Source organism: Acipenser ruthenus, chromosome 32 (assembly GCF_902713425.1).
Source record: "Acipenser ruthenus chromosome 32, fAciRut3.2 maternal haplotype, whole genome shotgun sequence".
Lineage (NCBI taxonomy): Eukaryota > Metazoa > Chordata > Actinopteri > Acipenseriformes > Acipenseridae > Acipenser > Acipenser ruthenus.
In genome coordinates this window covers 10,849,911-10,874,278 of record NC_081220.1, presented here as the reverse complement: position 1 = coordinate 10,874,278, position 24,368 = coordinate 10,849,911, and the positions used below count along the sequence as shown (strand labels likewise).

The 24,368-nt window shown below is 39.1% G+C and overlaps 7 non-coding genes across 7 annotated transcripts; 4 read left to right on the top strand and 3 right to left on the bottom strand.

The window, feature by feature from the left end:
* Positions 1 to 990: 990 nt before the first annotated feature.
* trnaf-gaa (transfer RNA phenylalanine (anticodon GAA)) lies at positions 991 to 1,063 on the bottom strand. Its single transcript has one exon. It is a non-coding gene; the product is annotated as a tRNA-Phe (tRNA).
* A 16,118-nt stretch (positions 1,064 to 17,181) lies between these two features.
* On the bottom strand, positions 17,182 to 17,392 carry LOC131703303 (small nucleolar RNA U3). The gene has a single exon (XR_009309768.1). It is a non-coding gene; the product is annotated as a small nucleolar RNA U3 (small nucleolar RNA).
* A 139-nt stretch (positions 17,393 to 17,531) lies between these two features.
* On the top strand, positions 17,532 to 17,604 carry trnav-uac (transfer RNA valine (anticodon UAC)). The gene has a single exon. It is a non-coding gene; the product is annotated as a tRNA-Val (tRNA).
* A 629-nt stretch (positions 17,605 to 18,233) lies between these two features.
* trnaw-cca (transfer RNA tryptophan (anticodon CCA)) lies at positions 18,234 to 18,305 on the top strand. Its single transcript has one exon. It is a non-coding gene; the product is annotated as a tRNA-Trp (tRNA).
* A 1,018-nt stretch (positions 18,306 to 19,323) lies between these two features.
* Positions 19,324 to 19,434, top strand: trnal-caa (transfer RNA leucine (anticodon CAA)). Its single transcript has 2 exons — positions 19,324 to 19,361; positions 19,389 to 19,434. It is a non-coding gene; the product is annotated as a tRNA-Leu (tRNA).
* A 714-nt stretch (positions 19,435 to 20,148) lies between these two features.
* On the bottom strand, positions 20,149 to 20,352 carry LOC131703609 (small nucleolar RNA U3). Its single transcript, XR_009310043.1, has one exon. It is a non-coding gene; the product is annotated as a small nucleolar RNA U3 (small nucleolar RNA).
* A 2,643-nt stretch (positions 20,353 to 22,995) lies between these two features.
* trnan-guu (transfer RNA asparagine (anticodon GUU)) lies at positions 22,996 to 23,069 on the top strand. Its single transcript has one exon. It is a non-coding gene; the product is annotated as a tRNA-Asn (tRNA).
* Positions 23,070 to 24,368: the final 1,299 nt, after the last annotated feature.

Genomic DNA, 24,368 nt, shown 5'->3' with positions numbered 1-24,368 from the left:
TGGTTTATACTGTTCTCAATGGTCCACGTCCCAGCCTGAGACCACGATCCAGTGGTCGACGGAGATGTTTTTCAAAGTAATATGTTATTTGGAATTTTAAAACAATCAAGTTAAATAACATGTTTGGACACAAAATATTTTTCAGTGACGTTAACAAGTAGTCTGTTTACAACAAAAATGCAATCTTTGTTAGGAACACTATTTTAGTCCGATTTAAAATGGAAATTAAAATGGTATTGAGTGCTGAAATTTATTATTTTTAAAAATAAGTAAAAGTCAACTGTCTGAAGTGGGATTTGAACACACGCCTCCATTCAGAGACCCTGAGATTAAGAGTCTCATGCTCTACCGACTGAGCTAGCCGGGCTGACTTTTCGAGGTGTCTTTCACTGTAACCAACTGAGCTATTAATTTGTCATCTTATTTGAGAAAAAAGTGAATGACAGAACCAAAGATTCCAAATATAATCCACTGAACCTTAGTTTTCTTATCATAATGAAAACAGATTACACATGACCACAGTTCTGTATCAAAATTAAGTCGTAAGTATATGGTTTCCATTGTAGCTATTTACACACACTGCTCTGTTGTCTCCCAGGGTGTTATCTAACAAAACGACATATGCTGTGCTGCCATAATCGATTACATAGACTTTCCTGCCCCGTGTTGCTTTCTTCTTAGATGTGATCTCAGGTTCTGATGAGTTCTGCTCCCTCGATCACGTTCTGCAGCATCTCGCCTTGCTCATCACTCCCGTATGCTTTGGCTGCTTAACAGGTTGGTCTCTGTGGCGCAATCGGTTAGCGCGTTCGGCCGTTAACCGAAAGGTTGCTGGTTCAAGCCCACCCAGGGACGATGTTTTTTGCATTTCTTAATCACATTAGAAAATGGCACTCTGATACGATGTTATTTCATCCAATTACGCTGAAGAATAAATGTGCTCTGTTTTTTTAGTTCAAAATAATACAAAACCAATATCGTCTTGTTGTTTGCCGAAACCCGGGATCGAACCAGGGACCTTTAGATCTTCAGTCTAACGCTCTCCCAACTGAGCTATTTCGGCGTGACAAGACTGATGTTTCGAGATAGCATTCTTTTTGGCAATCCAGTAAACCTGTAATGAAAAACGTTCAACAGCTCGGCAACACCATAATAGAATCCGAAGCCTTTACAAATGCTTTTCGAAACTGTTAAGTTTTCTCCCAAATGCGGTTCTCAACAAATGCTTTTTTTTTTCTTTTTTTTTTTTTTTGTATTCCTTCCAGAGTAAGTCCAAAAGGCAAACACTGGAACTGGTTTAGATCTTCAGTCTAACGCTCTCCCAGCTGAGCAATTTCGGCTTGTCAATCCTCCTTTTTCGGGATAACATTCTTTTTTAGAATAGTTGTAATATAATTACGTACATTTCTAAACAATCCGTTAGTAACATCATATCAAAGCGCTATAATTTATTTCAGCTCTTATGAGACAAGTATCTTTGCGCATTATATCATCCTTGATTACGATATGTAATATTAATTAATTGCTTCAGTTAATATTAAAAAAAAAACTACTTTGCTAACAGAAGAAAAACAAGCTAGCAGAGGATGGTTTCGATCCATCGACCTCTGGGTTATGGGCCCAGCACGCTTCCGCTGCGCCACTCTGCTACAGTTGTCTCATGACTGAATTACCAAGCAGCAGAAAAAAAAAAACTGAACATCGTTTTAACCAGACACACGGCAGTGGCCGGGCCGAACCATGGAAACGTTGCAAATCAGCGATGATCCGTTTTCTTTTCTCCCAAATACGGTATGCAAAGTATGCAACTTTTCTGCCCACTTTGATCACAGGCAGTTTTATCCCCCAGTTTCGGCTGCCAATTCCAATATTCTGTCTCTCTAAAGCATCTTAAATCGTGGAAAGCGCTCTTTGTTTAAAATTACACTGAAGACTTATTTTGTTCGACCAGGCTTACAATTAGATATTTTGTTGTTTTTAAGTAGATTTTGTGAAGCGCATATCGGGCGCTATAGAAAATATATATGATTAATAGATAGATTGATTAATTGAATGTTAGCCTGCGTTCGGTCTGGCAGGTTTAATTCTTCAAAAGACAACGCCGAAGGGTCTGATAAATGACACTGTAATTATCTGAGATGATGCATGTAGACAATAATGTAAAAATTATTATTATTTATTTATTTCGTAGCTGACGCCCTTATCCAGGGGGACTTACAATTGTTACAAGATATCACATTATTTTTACATACAATTACCCATTTATAGAGTTGGGTTTTTACTGGAGCAATCTAGGTAAAGTACCTTGCTCAAGGGTACAGCAGCAGTGTCCCCACCGGGATTTGAACCCACGACCCTCCGGTCAAGAATCCAGAGCCCTAACCTCTACTCCACAAATGGTTGTTTTCGAATTTGTATTATTTAATTTCATTTTTCTTTTTAAATGTAGAGCTGTTTTATAGTTGTTAATGTATTATTATTAGGTTTGTGGTATTAATATTATTTATAATGTTCATTATTAACGTCGGTATTGTCGGTATTAAACACATCCAGATATGAGGTTCAGTCCAAACAGAGCGCCGAACTCAGCGAGGTCCAGCAGGGGACAGTAACTTCACACGGGGCCATTTCATCTACCATCACCTCAGAAACACAAACAAGCAAATCATTATTATTCTCCATTTTTAAAAGTCGCTCAGCGCTCTCCTGTAGCAGAGCGTTAAGTCATTTAAATTCAGCTCCGTGTGCTTTCTGAGCGGCTCACTTACTTAACGCGCCTGAATGCATCGCATTGAACACAGCGCTGAAAGAGCCAACATGGCGAACTCTGGCATCCAGTTTCATAACCGCCTCCGACAGGGAGGCCAGCCAATCAGGCTCACGTGCTGGGGATAGAGTGTTTCTACAGCCAATCAGACTCACATGCTGGGATAGAGTGTTTCTACAGCCAATAATACGCGATGACTCCAACCAGACCCGCCTTCTGCTAGTGACGCTTTCATTTCAGTACAGGAAATAGAGAGGTTTGTTTTGTTCATGTGTGGAGAGGTGGTTGCAGTCAGTGATGATTTTACAACACGCTGTCTCCTGCTGTTTAAAGTATTTAGGCTGGGATGAAATGTTTTCCAATAATTAGTGATTTTTGTGTTTGTTTATTACCTGCACGGAGTTCCGTGAAAAGGAAAGCATCCCTTTTCTGTGTTGAATTTCACACACAGAGCGGAGCGCGTCAGTCGCAGCTACAGACAAGTCGAGCTTTTCAATGAGATGATTTACTGAGAAACAAACGCGTTGAAGCTCCAGCAGAGCTCTGCGCGATTCTGAAAGACCAAAGTAAAGTTACTCCTTGCAAAGCATGTTGTTTGTGTTCTTTCTTTATCACACCAGAAGAAGTGATGAATATATTTGAATGGGAAGGCTACAGTAAAAAATAAATATTACTAAATACAAACCGCAGGCGGTGTTTCTGATTGAAAAGAGGATTCCCCTAGACCAGTGTGAAACTCAAACCAGTGAAGATGGACGCGTCAGTGTGTCCGTGTCGCTCAAGACGAGCTCGCCTCTACCATCGAGCACGCAGTGAAAGCGGCTCTACACACCGTCTTGTGTGCGATTACTAAAGCTGTCGGCAGCAAATTCACTGAATTCAGAGTGGAAATGGAACAAAAAGGAGAAAGAGAATGAAAGTCTGAAGCTGAGATTGGAAATATCAGAGAACGAGCTGAAAGCTGTGCGAGCGTGTATAAACGCTGCAGATGCAGACATTAAACAGCCTTTAATATTTCAAGGTAAGATTAATTTTATTGTGTGGTATTGCTTGGTCAATCCAGCACCTTAAACTACCTTCTGTTGGAAAGATCTTGGTTAGAATTTCTCTTCGGACACGTTTTAAAGTGTTTGATTATTATAAGCGTTGTTAATAACACAGTTCTGTCCTAATATTGGTTATAAGGAGTCTAATCAAGACATTGTATTATTTTATATATTTAAATAGGTAGTCTAGAAATTAATAAAGTACTAGATTGGTAAATCTTAGCCAGTCTAATTTAAGAGCCTTCAATGGTATCCTTCTGGTAAAGTGATGTCTTGTATAGAGTCCCACTGAGACAGTCACAGACCATATTGCAGAGGGTTAGAATAATGATTTGTGATTTAATATCAACATACAGGCAGCAGCACATCTGGTTTCAGTGTTTGATTGAACTGTTTGACTGCGAATCTATTTTTAGATAAATGGTTTCATTGTATTCCGCTCCAGTGCTGTTGAGTTTGTCTTTGGTACAGTCGCGGCTCATTCGCTGCTCGTTCTTTTGCTTTAGTCCTGTTTCCTTCTTGTTCCACACACACACATTTACACAATCTTTCCAGACCTCACTGTGTGAATAAAGGGGGCGGCAGCAGCACCCTGCCTGCACCAATCCGCTGTAAGATTTTGGACCCGAGTGGTTCCACAAATTCAATTAAGGGTTGAAGTTGGAGGAAGTAAATACAGCACAGTAAGGTGTCAACTGAATTGTATCATTTTATTGAGTCTCTAGATTGAGTCTCTAAATAAAGTACTTTGTTCAGCTGATGGTAAGCAGAATTAGGAAACGGTCGCTCATATTGCTTATAAACATTTACTAATACAGGTTATTATTTAAGAGCAGAGATGAGTTTGCACGGGATACATACAATAGGGAGAGCCACACCATTACAAATGTATTTTAATACTACAAGGGATGTTATTGGATTTATATCTACAGGTCACCTGACATTGCACAAGTAAGCTTCCAGTGTTGTTGCTAATGATTATTACACAGGTGGAGTTTGTACAAAAAACATATTGCTGCACTTTAAAAAGTTTGAGTTGTGTAAATCACGTGTTTAAATGAAACTGCTTTGAGAATAAGCAGGTTATCCTGCTGCAGTCGCTTGTCTGCTCATCTTGCATCCTGCGTTGACCATTTCCTTCAAAACCGTTCTCACAATACAGTATCAGGTAACAAAAAGACATTCCTCAGACACTTTGCTAAGACTACAAGTCTCCTGGCTTGGTTTCTAAGCATGTTTGCAGAAGAGAAATGGATGTTTGCATTAGAACAATGCAAAGGCAGAACTGTGGTCATGATGGTGATTGACAGGGAGGTAGAAGTGGATGCAGTGCTCCAGTGTGAGGCTACAGGAGGTGAGAAAGCCCAGCAGCACTGAGGCTTGTTTTGTACAGGACGTAGAATAAAAAGATGTTCATATGAAAATGCCTTTTCCTTCACTTTGTTCATATTAACACAAACACAGCGTTAACCGATAATTGCAATGTAGAATAACAGGAATGGTATCAATGCCATCAGGTACCTAAACCACCAAACTATTATACCGGCTCACCCCTATACGAAATAACTGAGGAACAGTAACTTTAAATCCCTGATCAAAGCAACTAACAAACCTAGCTGGTAAGTAAGAGATCTAATTGTATACAGTTTTGTTTCCCACAGATCCCAAAGAGAGCCACGCTATCCCTGAATCTGAAGCACAGGAAGGGCCAAAGATAGAAGCACGAGTGCTGTGCAAGTCTAATGCAGGTTACAGAGCTGGCATGTGTTAAAGATGAAGAGGTCCCTCAACAGGAATGTGTTCCTATTAAAGAGGAATTCATAGAGCAGGAATGTGTCCCCATCGCAGAGGAACTTCCTCATGAAAATCATGTCTGTACACTTGAGGAGAACAACAAGCTGGGATCCAACCTGTGTGATGACTCTCCATCTGAATGTGAACTGGGTTTTAGAGGTAATCCTACAAAACAAGCAGCATTGAGCTGCCTATTCATCCTGCAGAACCTGGTACTGAACACCAGCAGTGTGCTTGAGTTTCATATTTTAACCAAGGGGAGCTGCCCAATCACTATGTCAACAAGGACATCACTGTGCTCGCTTCTGAGGTACCTGCTAGATGTGCAGCCGCTGCCACGCCTCTTTAGAATGCTGTGAGATCAGCGGTGTCCAATCACGCTCCTGGAGGCCATTCCACTCCACATTGAACAGGTTCAGTTATATAAAGTGATACTCCTGTGTCTGGATGGACACCCCTGTGTTAGATCTTTGCCTTTCCTCATTCCTGGTAGGCTGTTTGCAGTTCTGCTCCCACAGCTTTACAGAGCTGCAGGGATCACATGTCCCATCACTGGGTGATGCCAAATCCAGTCGGGTTGCTCAGCGTCACCAGAAGAAACATTTCAGTAGAGAATTTCTGTGGAGAATGTATGCAGCAGGATCACCAACATGAGTCTTATTTTATTTCTTACACTTTATGCAAATACAATATTATTTTTTTTTAACGCTCATCTCATGGCAGCTATCCCGAGGACTGTAATGTTTGCTCGCAACGCCACATTTCACTTTTGTGTGATTCACAGTAAGCATTGCTGTGTTATTATTGTCACAGTACAGTAAATATGTGTGTGGAGGTGTTCTGTACAGCAGACCAGCTCAACAGATAATTTCTATATTAATTATTAATTATCAAAAAACAAATTAAATATTAGATACATTGCAGTACTATCAAAATGCAGGTACTAAATAGGATTTTTCATGATGCTCTGTTGGCTCGATTTAAAATATTCCATTTTAAACATTAAAAAAAAGCATGTTTTTCATTTTCCACTTGGCTGACATGTTGACATCATTTTTGCTGTGACTGAAACTTGCGGGACACTAACTGGTGAATGAATCCACCTCATCTCAAGCAACCAATCACTGAACTGCTCATTCACTTGTGTTCAGAACAGTGCATGTGGAAGAATGCTGTACAATAACCTTTGTCTCTCTTCTCTTTCTTTCTTTAGCTTCTAAAGTAGATGAAGGAGAACACGACTCCACTCTATCACCCCAGTGCAAAAACGCTTCTAGAGGCAAACCACAGTGCAAGAAACACAGAGAAACAACACCCCAAGAAGAAAATGTGAAGACATTGAGAACTCACTCAGTTACAATTCCTTCTTTACAAGACAGACACCCACTTACTGTGGAGAGTACAGAGACGGCACATTCTGTATGTTTTAACAATTCTGAAACCCAGGGCAACTTGAAGACCTTACCTCATACTATTAAAGGTGGGAAGAGTTCCTGTCAATTAGATGTTCCTAAAACTCACAACGGAAATCCCACAGGAGGGACTTTGTGTTCCTGGGCTGATTGTGGGAAGAGTTTCAATCATATATCACTGCTTAAAAGGCACCAGCGCATTCACACAGGAGAGAAACGTTATCACTGTGCTGTTTGTGGGAAGAGATTCAGTCAGTTAGGAAACCGCACAAGACACCATAACATTCACACATATGTGTAATCCTATCCCTGCACTTAGTGTGAAGAAGTTAAGTCAGTTGCAGGCTCTTACAGGACTTGAGAACATTCTCAGAAATGCAGACACTTGGGGACACCTAAACAACAGGAGTGCATTCGACTAAATACAGAAATATTAACTGAAAACAAAAGAATAAACTTGCTTGATAAATAGGGTCACCCCTAATCACAATCTGTTCAGATCAAAAACTCACCAAAATCTGTGTTCATCATGTTGTTGAGCATTCTGATTGTGTTACATCACATTAGTAATATATTAAATAGATTGTTATTATGAGTGCAAGTTTCTCTTTTTTTTCCTCCTGCATTGCTCAGCCTCTTGCAGTGTGTTGTGTGGAATCTTCCCTGATACCATGGTGAATCTGCGGTACCTCAAGACGCAGCACAGTATACCACAGTTATCATGCGGGCAGCTTGAAGTGGAAAATCAATACTGTTTCCAGCAGGGTGTGCCAGAGACCTTTTAGCACTTTAATGGGCTGCATACCATTGCTTCTTAACAAGGTGATTTCTGCTCCTGATGTGTTGAATACTCCCCTCTCTCTCTGGGGGACTCTATTAAACAAACAGGCACAAGGTATTTAGAAATCACAGCTTTATTACATCAGCTTAGATTCTCTCGTGTACCAGTTCTCTGTGCATGGAAACAACATTTTCATGAGCCATCTGTGAAAACAGCACAAGAACTTTACACATGGCTAATTTATATGGCAACCCCTACCTTTCCCCTTCATTTACATGACGTCTGATGAAAGCCAGGTTTTCTCAAGTAAAGTAAACTGAGCGAATGGGAACCCGAAAAAGCATTTTGCGCAAGATATTTTTATTAAGCAATTCCAGTGGTTTGCAGAAGTATTCACCCCCCTGCAAAGTTTTCACATTTTGTTGGCACCTGAGCGTACTCCACGACGCTTTCAAATTAGACTTTACATGTAGAATCTACACAAACTACTCCACATTGATAAAGTTAAAGGTCACAAAATTAGTGAAATAGTTTTAGCCTGTATGTACTCAAAGTGGTTTAACTTGTAGATAATTACATTCAGGCATATAAAGACTTTCAAGCTGCAACTCACATAGTGAACCAACAAAGCAACCATGAAGACCAAGGAGCTTTTGATACAAGTCAGGGATAAAGTGGTAGAGAGGCACAGAGAAGGGTACAAGAACATTTCAAAGGCTCTGATTATCCCTCTCAGCACAGTGAAGGCCATCATTAAGAAGTGGAAGATGCATCATACCACCCAGACACTACCCAGATCAGGTCGCCCTCCCAAACTGAGCAGCTGGACAAGCAGGAAACTGGTTCGGGATGTCACTGAAGCCACCAATGACCTTGAGAGATCTGCAAAGTTCTGTGTCTAAGGTGGGAGTCAGCATTCACACATCAACAATAAGCCAGTCCCTACACAAAGCTGGCCTGTATGGATGGGTGGCAAGAAAGAAGCCATTACTCAAAAAGCAATTGAACTACTGGTGACACATTTGCTTTTTATATTTCCATATTTCAGCACATGCATCAGTGATGTGATATCCATCAAAGTTCCTTTGAAATGCACAATCAGGTGTTCAGTGTGAGCAGTGGTCACGCTTTATTTGAAGTGCTGCTTGTTTAGTCTAGTAACTGTGAGCAACGAGCTCATTAAAACTATCAAACATTGTTCATTGTGTTCTTAATGGTTGGTTAATTAAAAGGTAACCTATTTATGTACTAATAATGTCATATTACTGGAATTGGGAGTGGTTTGTTTAAAGGAACTATTGAAGCTAGTACTGTATTAATGTTTAGCAGTGAGATCAGGTTTAGTTTTATTACCGTATACTCACTAGGAATTGACGCATGCGCTTATACTTGAGTATGTGCTGTTTTCTGTGCAGGTGCAGTTACTCCTTTGGTTTCATATAGAAGCTTATGCACCTGCATTTGAGTGTAATGCAAGGTGTGGAGGCTCACATGTTCATATATTGCATTACAAGTTAAACACCATATTTATTCTTTCTCTTTGAATTCCAAATGTTGTAAGACGGATAAGGGTGTCTGCTAAGAAATAAATAAATAATAATCTTTTTAGCTTGTAATAATATAATAATAATATCTTTATTTTTATATAGCACCTTTCATAGTGGACCACCATCTCACAGTGCTTTACAGAGGTAGGCTGTGAACTGTGCATTATATGCAGAGTCACTTACAATAGGGCATTGATTTAATAATATAAGAAAAGTTATGAACAAAATCAGGGAATTTAATGCATCAATACTTTTCTAGTAGCTGACTGATCCCTGGCTTTCATCTAGTTGGCTTTTAAAGACATCCTAATGACTCTGCAGCAGCACCATTCTAGTGACCCATTTCAAACACTCCCAACTCTGTGAGAAGTGTCTTCTCTAATCCTTCTTTGTTCCAGGCTAAATAGATTCAGTTCCCTTGTCTGTTGATTGTCTGTTAACTCCACTGCAAGGGATGTTGCCCAGTCGGAGGAGCACGTCAACCCGAGCCCTTTTTGACTCTGGGTGTAATAATAAATGTGTCAATTAGCAGACGCTGTTATCCAAAGCAACTACACAGACTAGGGAATGAACTATACACCAACAATTTCTGCTGCAGAGTCACTTCCAATAGGACCTCGGTTTTACATCTCATCCGATGGACGGAGAACAAGGAGGTTAAGTAACTTACTGTGAGAAGATGTGTCTCCTAACCTCTGTCCTAAGTCTGTCTCCACTCAGTTTATAACTGTGTACTCTAGTCCTGGTCTCTCTGCTGTGCTTAAAAGAGTGACTACAGTTAACTCCAACTTTTTAAAAGCTTTTTAGTCTCCTCTAGTCTTTTTTTTGGTCCAGACTGAATAGATTTAGTTCCCTCAACTGTTCTCTCAGCATATTTAGGGTTGGTTGAGTGTACAAGGAAAACAACTGACTCTGGAGAGGAGTTACCAATCAATGCCAGCACACTGGAGATCCAGAATTCAGAACACAGAACCAGGGAGGACATTCGGCCCATCAGTGCAGCAGCTGATTAATCTCAAACCTGTTAAGTCGGGTCTTAAAGGATCCCAGCCCTAACAACATGACTTGGTAACCCATTCCATCCCCTCACCACACTCTGTGAGAAGGTGTCTCCTACCCTCCATCCTATAGCTATCCACACTTAATTTCCAACAGTGCCCTCTGACCCTGGTGTCAGTGCTATGCTTGAGGTATTAGTTTGGGTGAACTTTGTCAACACCTTTCAAGTTTTTAAAGACTTCAGTCAAGTCCGCCTAATTGTTCTGTGTTCAAGCTAAACAAATTCATTACCCTCTTCACAGCTCGTTCCTTTAAGCCCCGGGATTAGTCTTCATCTTTATGATTGCATCCCTGTTGCTGGTAGAAATAAGTCTATCACAACACCAAGGTCTTTCTCTCACACCCACTGTGTATTTCAATCCTACTTTTTTCCTTCTAAAAAGAGACTTGGTAATACATTTGTAAAATGTTTCAATAAGAAACATGCACTCCACACTGTACAGCAGCTGACTGATTTGCTAATGAAAGAAGCAGCTCAACCACAACACCTGGTATAATGAACATGTTTGTGAGCCAGGTGTTTGCAGTACTGTACTGTAGATATGAAATTCCAGAGAATGCTTCATTTTGCATGACTGATAACTAATCATTCTATTGCCTTTAATACTGTATATGGGGCCACCTGTCTGCACCTGCTGATCCCAGCACTGATCCTGCTCTGTGTTAAGAGAACAATGGAGATCACTGACACTGTGTCAATAGATTTGGATCATAGGGTATAGAGGAAATAGTTTTCAAGTGAAGTATGGAAATTTGGAAGAGGAGGGCATCACACAGTATCACAGTGTAGAGAAAGAAAGGGTCCTTGATGAGGGTTTAGTGGTGAAGGAGTGCATTTGCCAGGGAGAGGGTATAAAACAGAGCAGGGTGCAGGGACCAGAGCAGCTGAAGAGTGGAAAAGCAGCATCAGCACCTTGTCAAGATGAAACCCTGGACTACAAGAGCCATTCTCCTCTCGGTCCTGACAGCATGTCTTCTGTCAGGGGCTGGTAAGACTGCCTTTCTCCTGAGTAACATGGGGAGGGAGGGAGGGATTGCATTGATTGCCTTCAGCCTAAAATAAATGGGGGAAGAAATGGCATTGACTGACTTTCATCAGAATAACAGAAGGGTAGGGAGATAGCAGACAGTCTTCCATGAGATAACATAGTGGAGAAGGCAGGCTTTTCCTCAATGCTGCATCATTGAATAATCAATTTATCATAAGAATATCATTCTTTGTTCTTAATTTGTAAATTGCCATTTAAAAGAATGATTCCACCCCCTCCATTTCCTCTGTGTGCAGATGCAAGGAGCCTCCTTGAGGACTCTGAAGAGCTGGGAGATGATGATTACCAGGCCAGCAAGAGAGAACTGGGTAAGATCCATTCTTCCAGAACTCAATCCCATAATAAACCATTGCAGGGTGTGAATAAAATACACTGAGATTTTAAAATGTTCATTCAGTTTGATTTACCTTTTTCACAAAATATACATATCCTTGAAACATATAGACCTGCTCTTTCATTTATTGTGCTAATATTCAAACCACTTTTTATACAGCAGATTTAATATAATAATTTATTTAAGAGATATTAAAAATGCAAACTGTTTACTGCAAGTTGATTTATTACAGTTCCTTGCCTTATATAGTATGTGGCACTTTAAAGTGGTTTATTTATATAATATTAATTAAACTATTCTACACTGTTGCAGTTATTAACAAAAGTGCAGAATTTTATGACCATAATTACATGTTTTCAATACAGATACAAAAATCTTAATACAATTTTAAAAAAATCCCAGTTTTCCTAATCGGTCCGTTTGCATTCTCCATTCCATGCTGTCATTCCTTTCATAGCACTGGATACAACACAGGACTGTTCTCATTAAAAATGTAACCACAGCCTGTGTTTACAGATCTCAGCAACACTTTGGAAGACTCAGAGGAGCAGGAAGGAGCACTGGAGAATAAGAGAGCGCTGGGTAAGGAAAGAAAGAAAGAAAGAAAGAAAGTAAGAAAGAAAGAAAGAAAGAAAGAGAAACAAACAGAAAGAAAGAAAAAGAATGAAACAAAGAAACAAAGAGAAACAAACAGAAAGAAAGAAAGAAAGAATGAAAGAAAGAGAAACAAACAGAAAGAAAGAAAGAAACAGAAAGAAAGAAAAAAAGAGAAACAAACAGAAAGAAAGAAAGAAAGAATGAAACAAAGAAAGAGAAACAAACAGAAAGAAAGAAAGAAAGAAAGAATGAAAGAAAGAGAAACAAACAGAAAAAAAGAAACAGAAAGAAAGAAAAAAAGAGAAACAAACAGAAAGAAAGAAACAGAAAGAAAGAGAAAGAAAGAAAGAAAGTTTCTTATTTGCAGGATTTAAGTTAAGCAATGACAAAAAAGCACAGTCTTGCACAGACCACACAATTTGTTTAGAAACCCAATCTGACTAATCATCGCTAATCATGCATAACATCAAGGGCTACTGTATATCCAGAAATCTCCTGGTTAAACCTCACAGCTCTGCATTGCAATGTAATGGGGAACTCTCTGCCTCCCTGTGTTGAGTGTCCTATGAAGCTGTGCACTGCAGTCGAGGGAATCCTTCATTGCTTCATGAAGCTCTCTTCTCCCTGTTCCAGAGGCAGATGATTCAGGCGACAGTGATGCTGAGCTGGACAGTGATGGACTCAAAGGAGAGCGGGAGTTGGGTGAGTCCTTTGAAAAGCACGTCTGGGTAGTGTGTGGGTACAACGTTAAACCTTCAAGAGGAACACATTGTGAATTACAGATGATAGACTTAAGGCCAAACCCCAGTGAATCTGAGCACATTTAGCTGCTGTTTCTCTACTGGCACTAACACAAAGTGCCCAGATCTGTTTCCTAATGTACGTCTAACTGTATAAACTTTCTGTTTTACCTGATAGGAGACAATATGATGGAGAAAAGAGCTGACAGTGAGTACAGATGGCCTGTAGCTTCTTCGGTTGAGTGTCTGTCTGTCTGTCTGTCTGTCTGTCTGTCTGTCTGTCTGTCACACTGATGCGGAAGAGGAAAACACAAAGCTTGAGGGATATACACTTTGAAAATATTTCACCTGTTTGCATTTAACATGTGAATTTAAATGTGTTGATGTAGCACCTTTAATAAGACGTATTGTATTAATCGATCACCTTAAATGTCAGTAAGAAGGATCGCCCAACTGAGATATAATAACTTGACTAAAAGGTTGTCCTGTTCCCTTACCTTTTTATCAATCAATATTTATTTTATATAGCGCCTTTCATAGTTCACCACAGTTGTTTTGTGCATAAGTCTGTGTGATTCTTTTCATATGTAATGCAGACTGAAATATCTTTCTGTTAGTAAGTGCCATCACCATCTAGTGCATAGCAGTCTTTCTATAAAGACACTTTGACTGATCCAGCCTACATTATGTACATATATCTAAGACAGGCAACTAGAACTGAAGAGCAGCTCCTGAACTCAGGTGAAAACATTGTAACACACACTCTAACAAAATGAAATCTGAAGCTCCTTACTGTTCAGCAATCTTCTTTAATGTACATTGAAATCCTAATCCAAATTTGGAGAGTTCCTCAACATGGTCTATGTTTAAATAGAAGGGATGCAACCTACTGTTTGTTTAATGATCTTCACGTGCTTTCTGTCTCCTGAAGTGGATTCTGAAGTGGTCCTGACACAGTCCATGGTAGTGAAGAAGGATGCCCTTTCCAAAAGATACTACAGAAGTAAGTGTGTGTCTCTCTGGAGCTGGCTCCTGGTTTGGGTGAACTGCATGGATTGTAGACTGAAGGTCAATTGATTGAAGACATTGAGAAACACTTCAGTATTACAACATATTCTACCATGGAGTGGTTTCATAGTTCTGGACAGACTGGAGGAAACACTTTGAAATGTGCCCCTTGGTGTCTTCATTAAGCCTGTAACAGCTATCAAAATCAACCTATATTCTCAGAGGAACAGAAAACATTCCAGTAAATGGAACTCAAACATGAATATAAAGTGAACTATTAAATCCAATAACCACTGTTTCTGTTTTTCTTTTTCTTTGGAACAGCTTACTGTTGTAAGTATTTTATTTTATTATGGTACATTAATATGTAGAAATGAATTGTATATATATTTTTAAATTGTATTTAATGGTGTATGTTTATTTCATTTCCAGATTATAGCATCTGTGCTCGTGGTAAGTGTGAATCTGATATTTTAATAAAAATGTGACTGTACACTACAATACAATACACATGTACTGTGCGCGTCACAAGAAATGAATACATGTTAACAATGGGGCCTCCTACAGATGATGTTGAGAATATGGAATGGGGTATTATTGTATAATAGTATGAATTAGCTGCTCTTAATAAGAAATGCCATCTTCATTTAATACATACTCACATAGTGAGGTGTTCTGTATCCTGTGGGAGGGGATATAAAGAAGGAGCCCTGTCTTTGGATTTTGCCAATAATAGAAATGTACAAATAGAGAGACACTCATTTGAAATATATAGCTCTCTAATACACTACTGAGGCCACTACATCCTTCACTCTTTAATCTCTACCCTCAGAAAAGGCTGCTCTGTCTATTCAATGACCTGACCATGGAAGTACTATGTTTAACTGCTCTTGTGAAGCACTTCCTCTGCAGGACTCCTGAAGGAACATAGTGCACCCTGTGAACTTACCATGACAACACCAGTGATTTACCGTTTAAAAAAATAAATAAATAGAAAAAAGCAAGAGTTACCAGGACATCAAGGGGAATACAATGGAGAGACTCGGAGCGTTAAGCCATTTCAACGATGAGGTCTTGTGAACCATTCCGTGCACCCGGATACTGGACTTTCGCTGGCTGTAGTAATTTTACTACAGAATACTACACCTTGCAGTAAAAAAAAGTTAACCATGCCCAGTGTTAAACATGGTGGAGGTTGTGTGATGGTCCGCAAGTTTCAAAGCCCGGTCCCAGAAGCAGACCCCAACCCGTGGCAAGTTCCTTCTTTCAATCAGCTGGTGTTTCACTAAACTCCACACTCTTTAGCCTCCCCGAGTCGGCCTGCAGCCCAAAAATAGCACGCCAGTATCAGATTGTAATTCCTATTTGAAAACATACCTATCATTACTTTTGCATTTAATGCAAATTATTAGCAAACAGCATTTATAAATTAAATAAAATACCTTTAAGTGCGTTGCTCCGGCTGGTTGGTTAATGGAGTCAAAATTGAGTTTTTTTTTTATTTATTTTTTTAGTAAATCGTAAAAACAAAATAGCATATACTTCATCTATTCAGGAATACAGTATTGCTTTAAGACAACTGGATAAAACAGCACCAGACACTACAGCACAATGCATACCAATAGGATTTATATGGAGACGAGCCTTCAGCTCCCACCGAGAAGAAGACAAAGAACACTTTGAGCAGAGTTCTTGCTTCAGAGTGAATCGTGGATTTCCTGAAGAAGCGGGTACAGAGACACTGGGTGGGGTACATAAATCTTGCCACCAAAATTCCCCAGATATTCCCCAGATATTTCCTGACAAGCTAAGTAAATATAACATCATCCTTTATGATATCTTGGAGGGGGCTATAAAAAGAGAAAGGATCAAAACTCACCATCTTTTCATGCACATCACTGCTCCCCGGAGAGATCTTAATAAATTCCAATTGCTCAATATATCGAGATCACTGGTTAAAAGGTAGGTAAGTTTTTAGTTTTGTTATATATATATATATATATATATATATATATATATATATATATATATATATATATATATGTATGTGCGTATATATATATATATATATATATATATATATATATATATATATATATATATATATATATATCCACGTGATTTCCACAACATGATGGTTTAATCATATTGATAAAGTAGTATACAGTTTAAACACATTAGAAGCTGTTCAAGGACGCACATTTTAATGACTAGTCAACCAGCTAAAAAACATTATTTGATTTTCCTGTCTATTTTTAACAAAGACAATGACGTTTGCAGACAGCGTTAGTGTTCTGGTCAGCGAGAAGTACTGAATAACTGTTTGCACTGTTCCGTGTTTGTTTTCAACTCATTGAAAGATGACATTCTACAATGATATTTATCCACTTTACCCTCAACAAAGGACGCCCTTCATCTTCAACCTCAGCCAGCTCATACTCATTCTGGTGTTTTTAGTCCTTGCTTGCAGTTTCCTTGTTATACTAACAGTCATTTCTAATGAGAAAATACTGTTTCCAGCTAAACCGACACATGCACCAAAATGTGAGTGTAACCTAGATTATTCTGCTCCAGTTTCGGACTGCAAATGCATGTAATGAACTTCTCTTCCAGTAGGCGTCACTTAAAACACAAGAATCCACTGTTATTTAATATTAATAACCCGCTTTCCAAACACTACACACTTAAACTAGGAGGCTGTGTGGTCCAGTGGTTAAAGAAAAGGGCTTGTATCCAGGAGGTCCCCGGTTCAAATCCCACCTCAGCCATTGACTCATTGTGTGACTCTGAGCAAGTCACTTAACCTCCTTGTGCTCTGTCTTTCGGGTGAGACGTAATTGTAAGTGACTCTGCAGCTGATGCATAGTTCACACACCCTAGTCTCTGTAAGTCGCCTTGGATAAAGGCGTCTGCTAAATAATAATAATAATAATAAACTAGATAATATATTCTATCTTTATGAAACTTTATTTTGTAATACATATCACGATGCTAACAAATATAAAACGCCTTTTTATCTTTTGTTTACCATTTATAAAATGTCGCGAACCACTCAGCCTGTTTTCTTCCTCGACCCTCAAAAGAGAGCGGAACGTTCATCAATGATCAAGAACAGCTACAGTGAAGCAGCATTCAAGACCCGCTTCACGCTCAGAAGAAAACACTGTAACTCCTCATCATGGTTAGCGAGACCAGACACTTTAGACACGCATTTCACAAGAATCAAACTATAGAAATGATCCCTGAAAGTATAGTCTTAACAAATATGTGGATAAAACAACTTCCCTACTCCCGGCATGATGGTGTCTGATTCGGTTTCCTTTCTAGTATCACACTTGTTCATAGTAATGTTAATAATTGCCAATGCGTTTCAAACACAAAACTCACGTTCTGACAAGGTTCCATAGTGTAGTGGTTATCACGTCTGCTTTACACGCAGAAGGCCCTGGGTTCGATCCCCAGTGGAACCTTTGCAGTTTGTTTTTACAATATGACTCCCTGGTCAAGACAAGGTAGTTCTGGGTTTGGCCGATCATTAGATTGCGGATGTAAGGTCTCTGGTCCCATCGTAGAAGCAAGATAGTTTATTCACAAAAAATACATACACATGTATTTATGTTTCTTTTGTTGGTAAATTAACCCAATACATTATTGCATTCTGTCACGTCATTAGATGAGCAAAGCCCCTTTGTGCCAGTGCGCATTCAGAGGAGACGCGCTGAGAAAATCCGTCTTCTGTGTCACTCAGTACTGCCAGCTTTTCCCTATTGGTGATATATTGGTCAGCACAGCTGCTTTCCAAGTAATTGACCCGAGACGATTCCCAGCCAGTATAACTGTGTTTATGCCCACGTTTCAAATAATGAACATTATAAAAGCAAATCGCATTGTTTTATGTTTTCTTTACTTTTAAAGCTGAGAATCAAACACACTTCCGACAACTTCATAGCCCTGCTGGCTACGAACAAATATTGAGTCGGCTGTTTCCCATGACCCTGGTGATACCGAGTGTTTTCCTAGTATCAGCGTCGGCATTACTGTGTGTTTGGCATGCTTGCTGTACAATCTAGCATTGAATAACAAACCTACACTATGCCAGGACTTCGTGGCGCAACGGTAGCGCGTCTGACTCCATATCAGAAGGTTGCGTGTTCAAATCACGTCGAGGTCAAAGCTTTCTTTATCTCTATTTCATTTTTTAACGTGTTTGCAAATACTAGTTTGGAAGAAATTTAAAGTACAGCAAGTAATAATTGATACCTTTAAGCTTAACAGACCTTTAAGAATTAACAACGAAGACATAAAAAGGGACACGACACCAGCAGTGTTCAAGCCCATCACCTTAACCACTTGGCCACGACTACTTGGTGCAACGTCCCAAGATCTATAAACACAGACCATATATATCACAGACCAAGAACAAATACACACACTTCGTTTTTAATAACATTTTAAATCGGACTAAAATAGCGTTCCTAGCACAGATTGTATTTTTGTTGTAAACAGACTACTTGGTGAAGTCACTGAAAAATATTTTGTGTCCAAACATGTTAGCGAAAGCTGGTCAGGTTTGGATGTAAGCTTAAAAAATGAACGCATTTCAAGGTCGTGTGCGCTTCAAGAACATCATGTTTCAAGTCCAAACCACTGTATTATTTTTTTCCCTCCTTCGATAGGTGCTGTTTTAAAACATAAATAATGTGTTTAATATAAATTGTGTGGATATCAAACTGCTTGCACACCCTGGTATGTTTCACAGGATTGGTAGATGTCCAGTTATTTAGCTTTTCTGTTTGAATAGTCGCTACACACCCTTGCTGCTGCAACATGGTAAAAACAGCTGAACTCTTTGAGCTGTATAGAGACTCTCGGTAGTTTCAAACAAGTTTTTCTAACTTGTGCGAGGCACTACCGTTCCTCTCAATTGCAACAAAATTACTAATTGGTCATTGTCATATAGCAATTGCTATTGTAAAATGTGTGCATTGTTTGTAACTATAACGATATTGAAATAAATAATCTTACTTTTTTGGGTTGGCTTCAATCCGTTTCTTTTTTACACTTGTCATTACATCATTCATGGAGCAACAGTTGGTATGTGCGTAATAAACCCATTCTGGCCTTGATACGAGAACCCTAGTGTGTGCTGAAATAAATAATGCGGTTTTCTGCTGTAACAAACGCAGCTTGTCAGGATGGCCGAGCGGTCTAAGGCGCCAGACTCAAGGACTCCGTCTTTCCAACGAAATGTGTGTTCTGGTCTCCAGATGGAGGCGTGGGTTCAAATCCCACTTCTGACAGTTCACTTTTACTTATTTTTAAAAGGAATAAATGTGTTCATTTTACTATAAAAGATTGTTTCAATGAAATCAACAGCTGACACCAAACTCTTGTCAGCACTCAATACCATTTTAATTTCCATTTTAAATCTGACTAAAATAGTGTTCCTAACACAGATTGCATTTTGTTGTAAACAGACTACTTGTTGAAGTCACTGAAAAATATTTTGTGTCCAAACATGTTATTTAACTTAAGATTGTTTTAATATTCCAAATAACATATTACTTTGAAAAACATCTCCGTCTACCACTGGATAGTGGTCTCAGGCTGGGACGTGGACCATTGAGAACAGTATAAACAATCTATTACTAGACGCAGCTTACATGAGAAATGCCCTCGTTTAACATGCTAGGATGATCGACTTCGGCATTCTCCAACTGCTGTTTACATTTTCTAACACGTTATGAGAACGAATACAAAGTTTGACACTTTCCTTGTAAGTGGGGGTAAGCACAAGTTATTTTCAGATGTAATGTCTTTATTTAAGCTCATCTAGTCCTGCGTAATGCAAATCACATTACTATATTTTTATATCAGTCAAGACCTATTTAAAGTGTTCTTAAATAGTTTTAACATTAGCTTTGATCAATTTGAAATTTGCTTATTGATTTAAGCAACTGAACAATTGTAGGCTTGATGGTTTCTTTTTTCTGCGTTTCTACCAGTATGAGATACGCACTCAAAATGTGTCCCCTTCCTTCAACAACCCCCGACTGAAGATTGGAGTGTCATCACTAGCAGCGAGCAGGTGCCAGAAAACAACACTCATTGTCAGGTTGGTGCTGAGGAGAACACACCCCCACTCCTCCTGGTGGATACCGAGACCAATCCCTTCAAAACATGTTTTCCATAAACGAGGTGTTCCATTAACAATACAAACTAACTTGAGACAGCCAAGTCGTTAAAGCAGACCTTAAGTGTGTCATGTGATACAAAAGCAAGTTTTGGCATTTTTGCATTGCCTGCCTCGTCCAACAAGCTCGAGGCACAGCACTCAGCGCTGCTGCATCGGGACACAGAGGTGGATTTTAAAGCGACTGAATCAACGAGCTGAGACTACTTTTTAAAGAAATTGAAAACATACCTCTAATATTTAGTTAATCAATTTATTTTTTGAATTCGCAAATGGCAGAGACTACATTGCCAATAAAAAATGACAATCTGAATTGCTCGTATCAAGCTGTGATGTAGCCTATGAGAATCGCTGACATAAATCAGGGGGTATTAGCTCAAATGGTAGAGCATTTGCTTAGCATGCGAGAACTAGCGGGATCGATGCCCGCATTCACCAAGTACTTTTTAATATATCTGCGTATTTAGTCCCAACGCATTATGGAGATACATACAGTGTGACAATTCTTTGTAACAGAGACGCCCACCCTACATGTGTATTTTAAACCAGTCTCCTAATTTGTAATATTCCCGACTGAAAAACTGCAGTGCGCCCTCCATCGTATGCCTTCCGAGAAGCACAAAGGGATATTTTTTTATATATTTTTTTAGCAATGGAAGAGTTTATGTTATTTGGGAATAAATATAAATGGCTTGAAGTTTGCTTGCATTGGTTTGAATACATGCAATTATTACACTTTCCTGCCCAGTGTTGCTTTCTTCTTAGATGTGGTCTCAGTTTCAGGTGAGAAGTTTGGTCTCTGTGGAGCAATCGGTTAGCGCGTTCAGCTGTTAACCGAAAGGTTGGTGGTTCAAGGCCACCCAGGGACGATGCTTTTTGCATATCTTAATCACATTAGAAAATGGCAACGTAATATGTTATTATTAACTACAATTACACTGAAGAAAAAAATGTGCTCTGTTTTTTAGTTCAAAATAATACAAAACAAAAAAAAATTCTTGCTGTTTGCCGAAACCTGGGATCAAACCAGGGACCTTTAGATTTTCAGTCTAACGCTATTTCGGCTTGACAAGACTCTTTTTTCGAGATAACATTCTTTTTTAGAACAGTTGTAATATAATTTAAGTACATTTCTAAACAATCCGCTACTAACTAACTCAAAGCGCTATAATTTATTTCAGCTCTTATGAAAGACAAGTATCCTTGCGCATTATATGATCCTTGATTGCGAAATGTAATATTAATTAATTGCCTTCAGTTAATATTTTAGAAAAACTACTTTGCTAACAGAAGAAAAACAAGCTAGCAGAGGATGGTTTCGATCCATCGACCTCTGGGTTATGGGCCCAGCACGCTTCCGCTGCGCCACTCTGCTACAGCTGCCTCATCACTGAATTACCAAGCAGCAGAAAAAACTGAACTCATCGTTTTAACCAGTCACACGGCAGTGGCCGGGCCAAACCATGGAAACGTCGCAAATCAGAGATGATCCGTTTTCTTTTCTCCCAAAAAAGGTATGCAAAGTATGCAACTTTGCTGCCCACTTTGATCACAGGCAGTTTTATCCCCCAGTTTCGGCTGCCAATTCCAATATTCTGTCTCTAAAGCATCTTAAATCGTGGAAAGCGCTCTTTGTTTAAAATTACACTGAAGACTTATTTTGTTCGACCAGGCTTACAATTAGATATTTTCTTGTTTTTAAGTAGAGTTTGTGAAGCGCATATGGGGCGCTATAGGATACCGAGACCAATCCCTTCAAAACGTGTTTCATTCTAGAAATGATCCTTGCAAATATAGTCTTAACTTTTATTTGCAGACCGTCGCCCCCAACTGGCAAGCTCTACTTCATATGAAACAATGACTGGGCAACAACGAGGTGTTACATTAACAATACAAACTAACTTGAGACAGCCAAGCCGTTAAAGCATACCTTAAGTTTGTCATGTGATACAAAAGCAAGTTTTGGCATTTTTGCACTGTCTGCCTCGTCAAACAAGCTCGAGCCACAGCACACAGCGCTGCTGCATCGGGACACAGATTGTGGATTTATAAGCGACTGAATAAACGAGCTGAGACTACTTTTTGAAGAAATTGAAAGCATACCTCTCGTTGAAATATTTGCTTTTTATTTTATTTATTTATTTTTTGAATTTGCAATTGGCAGACTAGTCAGACAATCTGAATTGCTCGTATCAAGCTGCGATGTAGCCTATGAGAATCACATGCTCAATTCAAGGGGAATTAGCTCAAATGGTAGAGCGCTCGCTTAGCATGCGAGAAGTAGCGGGATCGATGCCCGCATTCTCCAAATAGTTTTAATGTTTCTGCGTATTTAGTCCCAACGCATTATGGAGATAAATACAAAGTGTGCCAATTCTTTGTAACAGAGACGCCCGCCCTACATGTGTATTTTAAAGCACAGTCTCCTAATTTGTAATATTCCCCATACTGAAAAACTGCAGTGCGCCCTCCATCGTATGCCTTCCGAGAAGCACAAAGGGAGATTTTTAAATATTTTTTAGCAATTGAAGAGTTTGTGTTATTTGGGAATAAATATAAATGGCTTGAAGTTTGCTTGCATTGGTTTGTATACATGTAATTGAGATTAGACTTTCGTCCAGTGTTGCTTTCTTCTTAGATGTGGTCTCAGTTTTGGCTGAGCAGGATGGTCTCTGTGGCGCAATCGGTTAGCGCGTTCGGCTGTTAACCGAAAGGTTGGTGGTTCAAGCCCACCCAGGGACGATGCTTTTTGCATTTCTTAATCACATTAGAAAATGGCACTCTGATACGTTGTTATTTCTTCCAATTACACTGAAGAAAAAAATGTGCTCTGTTTTTTAGTTCAAAATAATACAAAACAAAAAAATTTTTGCTGTTTGCCGAAACCCGGGATCGAACCAGGAAGCTTTAGATCTTCAGTCTAACGCTCTCCCAGCTGAGCTATTTCAGCTTGACAAGGCTCATTTTTCGAGATAACATTCTTTTTTAGAACAGTTATAATATAATTGGGTACATTTCTAAACAATCCGCTAGTAACATATAATCTCAAAGCGCTATAATTTATTTCAGCTCTTATGATGGACAAGTATCCTTGCGCATTATATGATCGTTGATTGCGAAATGTAATATTAATTAATTGCCTTAAGTTAATATTTTAGAAAAACTACTTTGCTAACAGAAGAAAAACAAGCTAGCAGAGGATGGTTTCGATCCATCGACCTCTGGGTTATGGGCCCAGCACGCTTCCGCTGCGCCACTCTGCTACAACTGCCTCATCACTGAATTACCAAGCAGCAGAAAAAAACTGAACTCATCGTTTTAACCAGTCACACGGCAGTGGCCGGACCGAACCATGGAAACGTTGCAAATCAGAGATGATCCGTTTTCTTTTCTACCAAATACGGTATGCAAAGTATGCAACTTTTCTGCCCACTTTGATCACAGGCAGTTTTATCCCCCAGTTTCGGCTGCCAATTCCAATATTCAGTCTCTCTAAAGCATCTTAAATCGTGGAAAGCGCTCTTTGTTTAAAATTAGACAGAAGACTTATTTTGTTCGACCAGGCTTACAATTAGATATTTTCTTGTTTTTAAGTAGATTTTGTGAAGCGCATATCAGGCGCTATAGAAAATATATATTAATAATTGATTGATTGACTGATTGAATGTTAGTCTGCGTTCGGTCTGGCAGGTTTAATTTTTCAAAAGACAACGCCGAAGGGTCTGATAAATGACACTGTAATTATTTGAGATGATGCATGTAGACAATAATGTAAAAATGGTTGTTTTCGAATTTGTATCATTTAATTTCATTTTTCTTTTTAAATGTAGAGCTGTTTTATAGTTATTAATGTATTATTATTAGGCTTGTAGTATTAATATTATTCATAATGTTCATTATTAACGTCGGTATTGTCGGTATTAAACACATCCAGATATGAGGTTCAGTCCAAACAGAGCGCCGAACTCAGCGAGGTCCAGCAGGGGACAGTAACTTCACACGGGGCCATTTCATCAACCATCACCTCACAAACACAAACAA